Raw genomic sequence first — 11,621 nt, forward strand, 5'->3', positions numbered from 1 at the left:
AAAATAATTGTCACTAATTATTTGCACTATTAGTGACAAAAATGAAGGTCACAATTAAATGTAAAATTTTATGGCTAAAGTTTACAATTTTTAGCTACTAATTTTAATTCGTCGCTATTTTAACAACATATTTTTTGTGACGAAACTTTTTTGTCTCCAAACTTTACCTAGTTCTAAGACAAATAATGGTTCGTCGCTAATTGGATACATCATTAGTGACAAAATAATGTGTCACTGATAACTTTAAATTTGTCGCTAATATTACTCAATAAATGGCGCCAACTCATTTTTTGGTGAGAAACTTTAGTGGACGAAACTTCGCTACAAAATTTTGTGTTTCGTCACTAAAAGTAAGTGGTTCATGTATTTAAAGACGAATTATATTTTTTGTCACAAAAAATGAACAATTAATGACGAATTTTGTGTTGTAGCTAATAATTTCGTAGTTAAATATCACATTTGTTGTAGTGTAAATAGTAAATTTGTACTCATTGAAGGACATAAAATACTTGTATGAAAAAAGCTGATACTATTCTCTCATTCTATAAAGCTTTATTTTACTGATATTAAGATTTTCACATTGTTCTTGGCTCCGGAGAAATTAATTAGAAGCCCATGCTTGTCTTCTCTTCAATTATTCTTATTTTACTCTTTGCTCTTTGTTATTATATCGTATCAGGTCAATTTAATTCATGTGTCTATAAACTACATTATAAATGCAATTGTACTTATTTTCGGGTAATATAAAAGGTTGAAGGGTTGTAGAGAGAATTTTGGAGGGGAAAAAAAGAGATAAAAGGAATAGGTTCTTGGGTTTGGCTCTCTTCAACGGCGGGTACTTTTGGAAAACATATTTTTTTGCATTCTTTTTGACATTTTCTGTACGCAATTTTGACCTTTCACATGGTAGAATACAAGTTTGTAGCATAAATAGCAAAGATAAGAAAGAAGAGTGTGACAACAAAAATCAATGCCATGATTTGTGCGTTTTGTTGACTAATTAATTGCGTACGTTTTGTAAAACAAATTTGGTATCAATGAAATAAACAAGAAGTGATATTATTTTGTAAAATAATTTTTAAAAAATGGTTAGCCGAGTGGTTTTCCCAAAATATACTTTTAGATCATGTAATACAATTTTCGAAAAGCTAGTTTGTTTAAATATTTGCATAGTCTCCGTGCCAGTGCTATTTTTTCTGCAATGATCTGTGACAATCCATCCTGATTCTGTCACAAAGCTCATGTTTTGATAGCTAAATTTCTAGCTGATCATGGAAATGGACATGCTTTAATAGTTTCTGACCCTATGTTATTATTATTTAAACTTCAAATCATAGTAAAGGAAATGGTGACACTTGAAAGATGAATAGTCTCACATAATTTTAGACGTAAATGCAATAATTTTGAGAAGGAACTTGCTAGAAAATATCTATCGGGTCAGGTCCACTCATGAAGAATGCTAATTAGCCATTAAACTATTAGCGTCCTCCTCCTAAAACCTTAGTGTTGGCCTCCTCCTAAAACCTTAGTGTTGGCCTATATAAATACCAATGTGGGTGTTGCATAGAACACCCACAATGAATGTTGAACTATGAATGGCCACAATAAAGCTATGAATGAACGTTTATCATCATAAAAAGAATGGCCAGAGTTCTACACAATGAAAAATTCAATCTTAGCAGTGGAAAAAGGGAGTTCATCCGCTCCCGACGACCGGTGACACAAGTCGTGATTGCTGCAAATCCGCTTCCGCTAAGGAGAAATCCTCCTTACGGGCTAAATACTTCAAGACTAGTCACAGTTATAAAATCACTTTTGCAGATTGCCCCATCAGTGCCATCTACACCAAATAAGCTGGCTATAATCTATATTTAATCCTCTCCTGATGTATTATGTTAAATAGACCTAGTTTGGTGGAATATATTTGTAAAGTTAGTTAAGAAATAGGACGAGAATAAAGCCACAATTGGAGGGTGCAAAGTACAATAGAACAGAAGAAATCATTGATGGAATAGAAGAATTACAATGTTGAACATAGTTCAGAGTATAATCACTGGTGACAATATGAATCCGAGAGCCCTTGATCAGGGAATTTTCCACTAGCCAAGATCTACATCAATCATCCAATTAAGACTAGAATGAAACATTCTTTCTTCTAATTAACAGAGAATGGTTTTCAATTCTCAAAGTAAATCACACCACAGACAATGTTACAGTTCTATCAAAGCTATTCCGATGAACTCTTGCTTTATTACTAGCCTTTTTCTTGATTGTACCAATATCCATTTCTTTAGCAGCCACTTTCCTAAGCGGTTTATGTGCTGCCAGTGATTCCACCTTAGTTCCTTCTCTTTCTGCCCCACCTTGGATGAGTATCCTGGTGAGGCCAGAGTAATGCAACGACTCGGCAATCTGCAATGCAGTGACTCCCTTGCTAGTCCTTGCTTCAACATCCGCGCCTTTCTTTACAAGCATCTCGGCCACATCAACATGGCCCGACTCAACCGCGCAGTGCAAGGCGGTGTAACCATCTTCATCCCTTGCATCCATGTCGATTCCCATTCCTATCAAAGCCCGAACCACGTCTATCTTCCCCTTGAAGGACGCCCGGTGCAATGCAGTCCATCCGTGTTGGTCATGGCCGTTGATGCTCGCCCCATTCTCGATCAACCTCTGGATGGTTCTTACATCTCCTTTTCGGGCTGCTACACATAGGCTGTCCCCTAACGAAGGGCGTCAAAGAGCCTATTATAGCCATGTTCAGCGGTGACATCATACGCAGTCTTCCCGTACTTGTTACGGATGTTCTTCTCAGCTCCCTTGTGAAGTAAAAGCCGAACAATATGTTCGTCTCCGGATGCTGCAGCAATATGCAAAGGGGTATCACCATCACCAGCGTTTTGGATATCGGCTCTGGCACCGTTCACCAACAAAAGGCGAGCACAATCACGCCTTCGTTCTTCAACAGCAAGGTGCAAAGCTGTGTTCCCATCTTTTGTAAGGGAATTTAAGTTTGCCCCTTTTAGAATAAGAAGTTTCAGTACTTCCAAATGACCATTTCCTGCAGCTAGATGTATAGGTCCCCAAGCTGAGAACTCTGTTCGCTCTGAACTTGCTCTGTTTGCTAACACAAGCTCAACAATTAAGGCATCGCCAGAAGCCGATGCAGCCTCAAGTGGGCTTGAACCAGACCGGCTATGAGCTTCTATATTAGGCTGAAATTCGAGGAACAACTGTACAAGGTCAGGCCGTCCTTGGGCAATGGCTAAGTGAAGCAATGTTTGACCTTCATGATGCCGGCTTCCATTTCGGGTCACTCCTCTCCAGTACTTCCCTGATTTCATCCATATAACCTTTCCTCACAAGATAACAGAGTACAGAAGAACCAACGAACATAATCTTGATAGCACTATCAATGAACACTTGCTTCTTCTTGGTGGTGAACCAATCAATTGGAATGGAGTCAAACGTGGAACTAGAGCCTTTCACAGCCGCCCCAGGAGCCACGACGCTATGTAAAAGAAACGAGTCATCGCAATGAGGAAATGACTCTGGAAGGCTTGTATTAGGAGGAAGATGGTAAATGATCTCCAATTTGACAGCGGTTAACGGAGATATAATACCAGATTGTGGACGGACTGTGTAACGAGTCTTTTTCAGCGGCTGCAGCCTGAAAGCCACGGGCATGGTGTACATAACATTGCGGAGAGTTAACTCGCCCGAGCACTTCTGCCCGGTTCAATTCTTATTGTCATCATGTTCGATGACTCTAAGCTTATGAGTCTATCCATTTTTTATGATCTTCCTTATTGCCACTAATGAAATGAGAAAAGGGATTGGTGGAAGAGTGAAGAGTTTAAGTAAATATAAGAGGATGAAAACAGAAGCCGGCTTGAACGAGGTTATGCCATTTGGTGGTGTAAAATCCAATGAATGACTTGTTCTATTTGGTGTCTGACGCAGTAAGACAGTTGAGGTGAAGAAACACAAATTAAAGGAGCATTTTTTTAACGGAGATTTAGGCAAGGAATACAAGGGAAGAATTATTCATTCATTCAGGAAATCGGATAGAAGAAAAGACTTGGGAAAGTTAAACATAGCTGTTATAAAAAGTGAGACTGACATGGTGAATAATATAATAAATCACCTACTGCAACATATTAACATACACTAATACTAAGAAATAGTTCCTGTCAGTGTATAAACTCTCCATTCCTCCTCTGCCAGTTTATGTAATCTTATTTTTAGGTATGAATTTATGATAAAGTATATTCCTTTATATTCTCTCCTAATCGTTTACTATTTCAACTAAGAATTTACCTGAAAACGAGTGTTAAATTGAATGTTCTAGGATTTTTCTCTGCCCTTGGTTCTTTAGTTATGTACAAGTAATATAAAAAATGATAAATAAAGAATGTAAGTGATCACGCCCAACTATGCCTTATAAAAAGGACTCTGCGGACGTTGCAAATATAACCCGAGTATTACGCCCAGGGTCGAATCCACAGAGAGTTAACCTATCAACCGCTATCTTCAGACCCACCAAGTCTTCAGAACCAGCTTCTCAAATATTCAAATTCTCAGTTGAGTGTTCTTTAACAACTAGCTTGCAAGTAACTAATGGCTGTAACTAAATTAATAAGGTTGTAAACAATTATGAGAAAAAGCTAAGGCAATGATTTCCCCTATTGATGGAATCCCTTCTGTTTATGCTCATACAAATTTACCCACACATCTCTATCAATCATGAACGCTAATCTTACCGCAATTCTCTCCCGAGTAATCACAGTAATCTACTATTGCACTCTCCCGAGATACACTAGCTTACTTTATTTAGCATAATTCACTTAGATTACACCCAAGGCTTCGTTATCCCTTATCCCGCCTTTAAACCCGCAATTATAGATTCCTCTAATAATCTAGGAGTGATGTTGTTCAACAATACCCTAAATATGCACTCTTTTCCAAGTTATGCATACTAAATAGGCACAGCTAATTGAGGATCCTGTCAATTAACTACAACAAACACAAAGTTGAACAAATAGAGATTAAACTAGCAATTTGTATTCACATAAACAAGAAGTTCATCACCCAATAGGTTCCATCAAAACCTTAGACAAGGAATTTAGCTACTCATGGCTATGGGAAAATAAACTAAGCTTGAATTCATCATAAAATCAAAAGAAAAGAAGAAAGATGTTTAGAGTATTTTCTCACAATGTTTTTCCTTGCTAAAAAACCTAAAAAATCAATACATGCCTCTCTTGGGCGAAGTCTAATGTTTTAAATAGGGTTTAGGTCTAAAAATTCCGTAATTGACATTTTGATCCCTGAAGTTTACTGCGCCTGCCGCGGTTCTGCCGCGGTCGCGGTAGAACCGCGACCAAACACCCTCGCGGATTCTCAATCTTCTGCAGCTGCTTCCCACCGCGGTTCTGCCGCGGTCGCGGTGGAACCGCGGTGGATCCAATTCTCTGAATCTTCGGCCTGTTTTGCACGGGTCACTTGGGAAATTTCACAGTTGGCCTCTTTTTCATCACTTTTGACTCCAAAACTGCTCCTTAGCCTTCCTTATACATATATCACCTACAAATCATGAAAAGCACTAATAAGAGCATTTTGTCATCACTTTTAACATTAAAACTACACAAGAAGGTGATTATTTAAGGTGTGATTATAGTCAAATTCACCTATTATCAGTAAGATTTAACATGAAAAAATTACTAGGGTCAAAGGTGCAAAAATCACAACCTACTCCGTAGGATTTAACTCAAACTCCAGTAAAACAAATGAGCCGAAAAGAAAGTTTAGAACTCTTGCAGTCTAAGACCCAAAATTAACCCAAAACAGTACCATGATTGTTACACACTCTAAAGTGACTCTGACATGAGAAACTAGAGTTAGAGTTCACAAGAACTACAACTGTTCAAATGTATTAAGCAATCAAAGAGTACAACTCGATAATCTAATACAATGAACTAAGATTCAACTAGGGGTGGCAAATAGGAGGGTGAGTTAGGCTGAATTTGGGTGGGTCATGATGGGTTAGGTCAATAAATGAGTCATTGCCCAATCCAACCCAAAATGTACTTAGGCTAGTAAAAATTGTACGGGGTACCCTATTTGGTTTTTCCCATTTAACTTATACCCATTTTTTAAAAAAATTTTAATTTGTACCAACTTTTTAAACAACTTCAGCTCTCTTTCTCCTCCTTCTTCTTCTTCCTATTCTTCTTCTTCTTCTTCTTCTTCTTATCCTTCTTCTTCTCCTTCTCTATCATCTTCTTCTCATTTTTCTTCTTCTCCTCCTTCTTCTCCTTCTCCTTCTCCTCCTCCTCCTCCTGCTTCTCCTGCTCCTACTTCTTCTTCTCCTTCTCCTTCTTCTCCTTCTTCTCCTTCTCCTTCTTCTTCTCCTTCTCCTCCTTCTCCTTCTTCTCCTCATTCTCCTCCTTCTCCTTCTCCTTCTTTTCCTCCTTCTTCTCCTTCTTCTTCTTCTTCTTCTCCTCCTCCTCCTCCTCCTCCTCCTCCTCCTCCTCCTCCTCCTTCTTCTTCTTCTTCTTCTTCTTCTTCTTCTTCTTCTTCTTTGCTGTTGGTGCTGCTCTGAAACTTCAATTAATAGGGATTCGTCTTATGTTGGAAACGATGTGATTACCAATCATACTTCTGATGGTCAGAGTTCACAATTTATGTGGGATGAGAGTAACGGAATAGTAGAAAATGATTTGTTTCAAGCACTCGGCATTATGCTAACACAGAATGAGCACCCGTGTTCAAGGAAGTATATGCAAGAGGTTAATGGTAAAAATATGAATAAATGCTTTACTTAAAAATGACAAATATGAAGATTCTTGTGTCTAAGGTCACTCGGGAGATGACCACTTTGATGTTCTGGGTGCTGATTTAAAAAATAAACTATGAACCGAAGTTTCATAGCAGCACCAACAACAGGAGAAGAAAGAAGAAGAAGAAAATAAATGAGGAGAAGGAGGAGGAGAAAGAGGACTGAAGCTCAGCAAATATAAACAAAAACTTCAGCTCCTAAAATGCTGAAGTTCAGCAAATACAAAACAAACTTCAGCCCTGAAGTTCATCACAAACATAACAAAGCTTCAGCTAAAACATGCTGAAGTTCAACAAATATAGAACAAAACTTAAGCTAAAACATGCTGAAGTTCAGCAAATAGAGAATAAAACTTCATCTACTAGAATGCTTAACTTCAGCAATTACAAACCAAAATTTTAGCAGTTACGAACAAAAACTTTAGTCAACACTTGTTTCAGCAATTTTTGCTACTTCATGTCCGTCTACTAGAATGCTGAAGTTTGCGTGATGGACTTTGCTACTTCAGGCCCGTATGCCTGAAGTTACGCGAAAAGTGGGTACATTTGCAATTTTTTTGCAAAGCGGGTATAAGTTAAAACGTGACCCAAAAAGCGGGTATAGATGCAGATGGGCTAAACAATGGGTTATAGCCCAACCCGCCCAACTTGACCCATATTTTAGAACCATGATCATCTTGCATAAACAAAACTCTTTACCTTTTATACACCTATGTAAAAGGTAAACAAAGAGAGAAAAGTGATGAAGAGAGAAACAAAATATTTCTTACTTTGGATTGAATTGAAGGATGGAAGATCACGTGTCGGGGTTAAGTATAGGTTCATTGCCACTGAAGCATTTAAAGACTTTATTAATGAATGGACATGTAATAATTTTATATAGAATAGGTATGTATAGTAATTATTAGGGCGATGTGCACAGATAGCCACTAACAGCTTATGTCTTTATTTTAAAGCCAGCGTTTTAAATGTCTTTAGTCTTTAGCCACTGGTTTAATAAACTTTAACTGCTCGGACAAAAATACCCTTCTGCTCATGTCCTTAACTTCAGGACTTCAGGACTACATGTCCTTAACTTTTGAACTTGAAACTCTAAGTTCAGGACTTTAGGACTACATGTCCTTAACTTTTGAACTTGAAACTCTAAGTTCAGGACTTCAAGGTTACATGTCCTTAAGTTTTGAACTTGGAACTCAAACTTCAAGACCAAGCGTCCTTAACTTTTGAACTTGTAAGTCAAAGTTAAGGACTGCATGTCCTTAAGTTTTGAACTTGAAACTATAAGTTAAGGACTGCCTGTCCTTAACTTTTGAAACTGAAACTCAAAGTTAAGGACCTATTGTCCTTAAGTTTTGAACTTGTAACTGATGTCTGTCCTTAACTTTTGAACTTGAAAATCAAAGTTAAAAGATTTAAATTTGGGAGAGTCTGCGACATTATTCTTTGGCTATGAATTGAAATCATTATTTTTGTTTCTTTTATTTTGTGCTTTCCAACTGAACCATGCAAGGAGAGCAGAAGGTCTACACCCTACGTACAAAGCTCTGTTACTAACTTTTGAACCATGAATATTGAAAAGTTCTGTTAAAGAGCTTTTGTCTTTTAATGAATGCTTACAAGCGATGTGCATTAGAATGACTGTGTAGATAGGCTCCGCCACCTCAACATAATGCAACAGTTATGGAGAAGGCACGGAGAGAGAGAAGCAAGGGTTTGGGAAGAAAAGCAAGGGAAGAAAGGGTAAAATGGTCTTTTCATATTAATTTTAATAGGGCAGTGGCTATTTTTTCTCAATATTAGAATTGCTGGATAAAAAATAAATACCATCTTAAATAGTGGCTACACCATGCCATTTCTACTAATTATTATCCAAGTGGGTACGATCAAATAATTAATTTAAGTTTAATAGGTAGTCTCCATAAATTCCTCTTCTTGTTTCTGCAACACTAGTTTTGTATGGAACATTTGGAATAGTCAATTAAATAATGATTCCCTTTCATCATCTAAAAAACTTGTTTAAATAAGGCCAAGACATTGGCTAGTCTCACATTAAAGATTAACTGCAGCTTCTTACCTCTATCATATAAATGTCACCCAATTCAATACTTGTAATATTTGCCTTTAGACCACATAAACAATTAACCACCTACTATTCCTTTGCCCCATCAAGACCACCATATGGTCTCAATTGATATTGACCATATCTTACAGACTTGTGACACACAACTCCTAGCACCAATTCAAATCATCCACTATTTAATAAAAAACACTCAAAGTCTCCCTTACAACCTGCCATCAAGCACCATTATCCCATACATAGTATGGCATATCTGGAAACAAAGGACTCGTTACCTCTTTAATCTCTCACCCACCCCCTTCAACAGAGCATTTGATAATCCAGGCAGTAGAATATTATTATCTTATTAAACAAAATGCACAAACACAAACACACACATATATGTATGTCAAATGGCATTCACCACCTTTAGGAAAAATTAAACTAAACACCGATGGAGCGGCCAAGACCAACACATCTAACAATGGTATAGGGGGAATATTCCGTAATACAACGGGACAATGTTTACTGGGGTTCATGGGTGCAAGCTCCACAGGTAACTCCACCTACATGGAATTAAATGCATTATTACAGGGTTTGCAACTAGCATGGCTTCATCAAATCACCTCACTAGAAGTCAACGTGGATTCTACTGAGGTAATATCAATGCTCGACAACGACAATTTGCACTACTCATCCACCTTAATGGAATGCAGGTACTTAATTCAACAGCTGGGTGATCCTCCAATTATCCATACATACAGGGAGCAAAACTATGCTGCACATACTCTAGCTCAACATGGTTCATCTGCCAATGCCCAAGACTACACAACAACCTTTACTCAGCCACCAACGTTTTTGCTACCACAACTCTTGACTGATCAGCAGGACACTGCCTACCCGAGATTGGTGAAGTCTACATGCATGGCAGAATTGTCCTACAATCCCACCTTTTTGGAATATGATCACTCACTTGATAAACATTTTGATTACAACTTTGGTAATATTGTGCACCAAGCTCCTTGTAATGTCACAATTTAAATTAATATAAGTTCTTTTGTTGACCAAAAAAAAAAAAATAGCCATAATCGATTCTCAATACATTTATTAATTTATCTATTTATTTTTTAATTGTATTCACATACTTCTTAAAGCAACTAATTGCTCCAATCTATATGAAATAAACGCAAATAATTGAACAAGTAAAATTATCAATAAATACGATAAAATGAGAAGCGACTTACCTTTCTTTCCGTTCATAAAAACACAAATCTCCATATAAATCATTTGTAATGGAAATCTAGTCTTGGTATCATTTTCAAATATTTTTCTTCTAACTTTTTCAGCTAGACAATGTTTACAAGTGAACTTATTTGTATGTCTAAATAAGCGACCAACCTTATTGTGATAGTGTGATGACCCAAAATGTCATCTTTAAATTAAATAATTATCTCGGTGTTTTAAGACCTTGAAAATGCTATTTATCATTCGTCGACTTGCGTGCCATTTTCCTTTACTGTAATTACTTGTTATTATTGGATCAAGGTATCCTTGCTCAGCGTTATGCCGATAATTTACGCTATAATTGTTACATGCTTATGTGATTATGTGACGAGGGGCGGATCTAGTATGTCATCTACGAGTTTCCGTGAACCCAGTAGCTTTTGTCCAAACAGTATAAATGTGTTCTAAAAATTTATTAAACATTTATAAATATTTAAATGTGAACCCAGTTACTATTTAAAATTTAATCGAAGTCGTTGCAGGAACCCATAAACATTAAATCCTGAATGTGACTTAATTGCTACTTGACATTTAGCATACTAATTATTAAATTGCCTATTTCCTCCTCAATTTCCATAATTAATTGCTACTTGTCATTATTTATTTCCTAAATGAGTCATAATTATTGTGTACTTTGCTGTCTTATCAATTTGTATTAATTATTGCATTTGTTGGAGTAATTTTATTTGGAAGAACTGTTAATTTATATTGTTTAGGGAGTGAGTTGTACGCGGCAAACGAAATTTAATTTGATTATATTATGGGACCGAGTTGCACGCTGCAATGAAAAAAAATATATTATGGGAATGGGTTGCACGCCGCAACGGAAATTGTTTGAAGTAATAATTATTTATGACTCCCGAGTTGGCTTCGATTGTTGATATGAGTTAAATGTTTTATTTCATTCTTGTCTTTCTACTATTGTTATTATTATTATTGTTTCGTATAGGTTAATGTAAGTGACCCACCTTAGCCTCGTCACTACTTCGTCGAGGTTAGGCTCGACACTTACCAGTACATGGTGTCGGTTGTATTGATACTACACACTGCACTTTATTGTGCAGATACTGGAGTTGATCCTATTGGCGCACATTAGACTTGCTCGAATTTAGATATTCATAGGAGAATTGAGGTATAGCTGCATGGCGTTCGCAGTTCTGAAGTCCCCTTCCACTTTAACATAGGTGTGTATTTCTTTCAGCCAGCTTTATTTTCATTCAGACCTTTATTTCTATTATTCTTGAAGCTCGCGCACTTTTGGCACCAGGTCTGGGATGACTTTTAGACATGGCTAGTATTATGGATTAATTGTTTTATATGAGAATTTACTTCCGCGTTGTTTCTTTGATATTAAATTAAATCTTTTTAAAATTGTTAAAAATGGTTAATATTATTCTAACGTTGGCTTGCCTAGCAAGTGAAATGTTAGGCGCCGTCATGG

At 36.9% G+C, this 11,621-nt stretch overlaps 1 pseudogene; it reads right to left on the minus strand.

Moving 5' to 3' along the window:
• Nucleotides 1–1,597: 1,597 nt before the first annotated feature.
• LOC109242893 lies at nt 1,598–4,286 on the minus strand (annotated as a pseudogene).
• Between the last annotated feature and the right edge of the window lie 7,335 nt (nt 4,287–11,621).

The sequence above is a fragment of the Nicotiana attenuata genome, unplaced genomic scaffold (assembly GCF_001879085.1).
Source record: "Nicotiana attenuata strain UT unplaced genomic scaffold, NIATTr2, whole genome shotgun sequence".
Lineage (NCBI taxonomy): Eukaryota > Viridiplantae > Streptophyta > Magnoliopsida > Solanales > Solanaceae > Nicotiana > Nicotiana attenuata.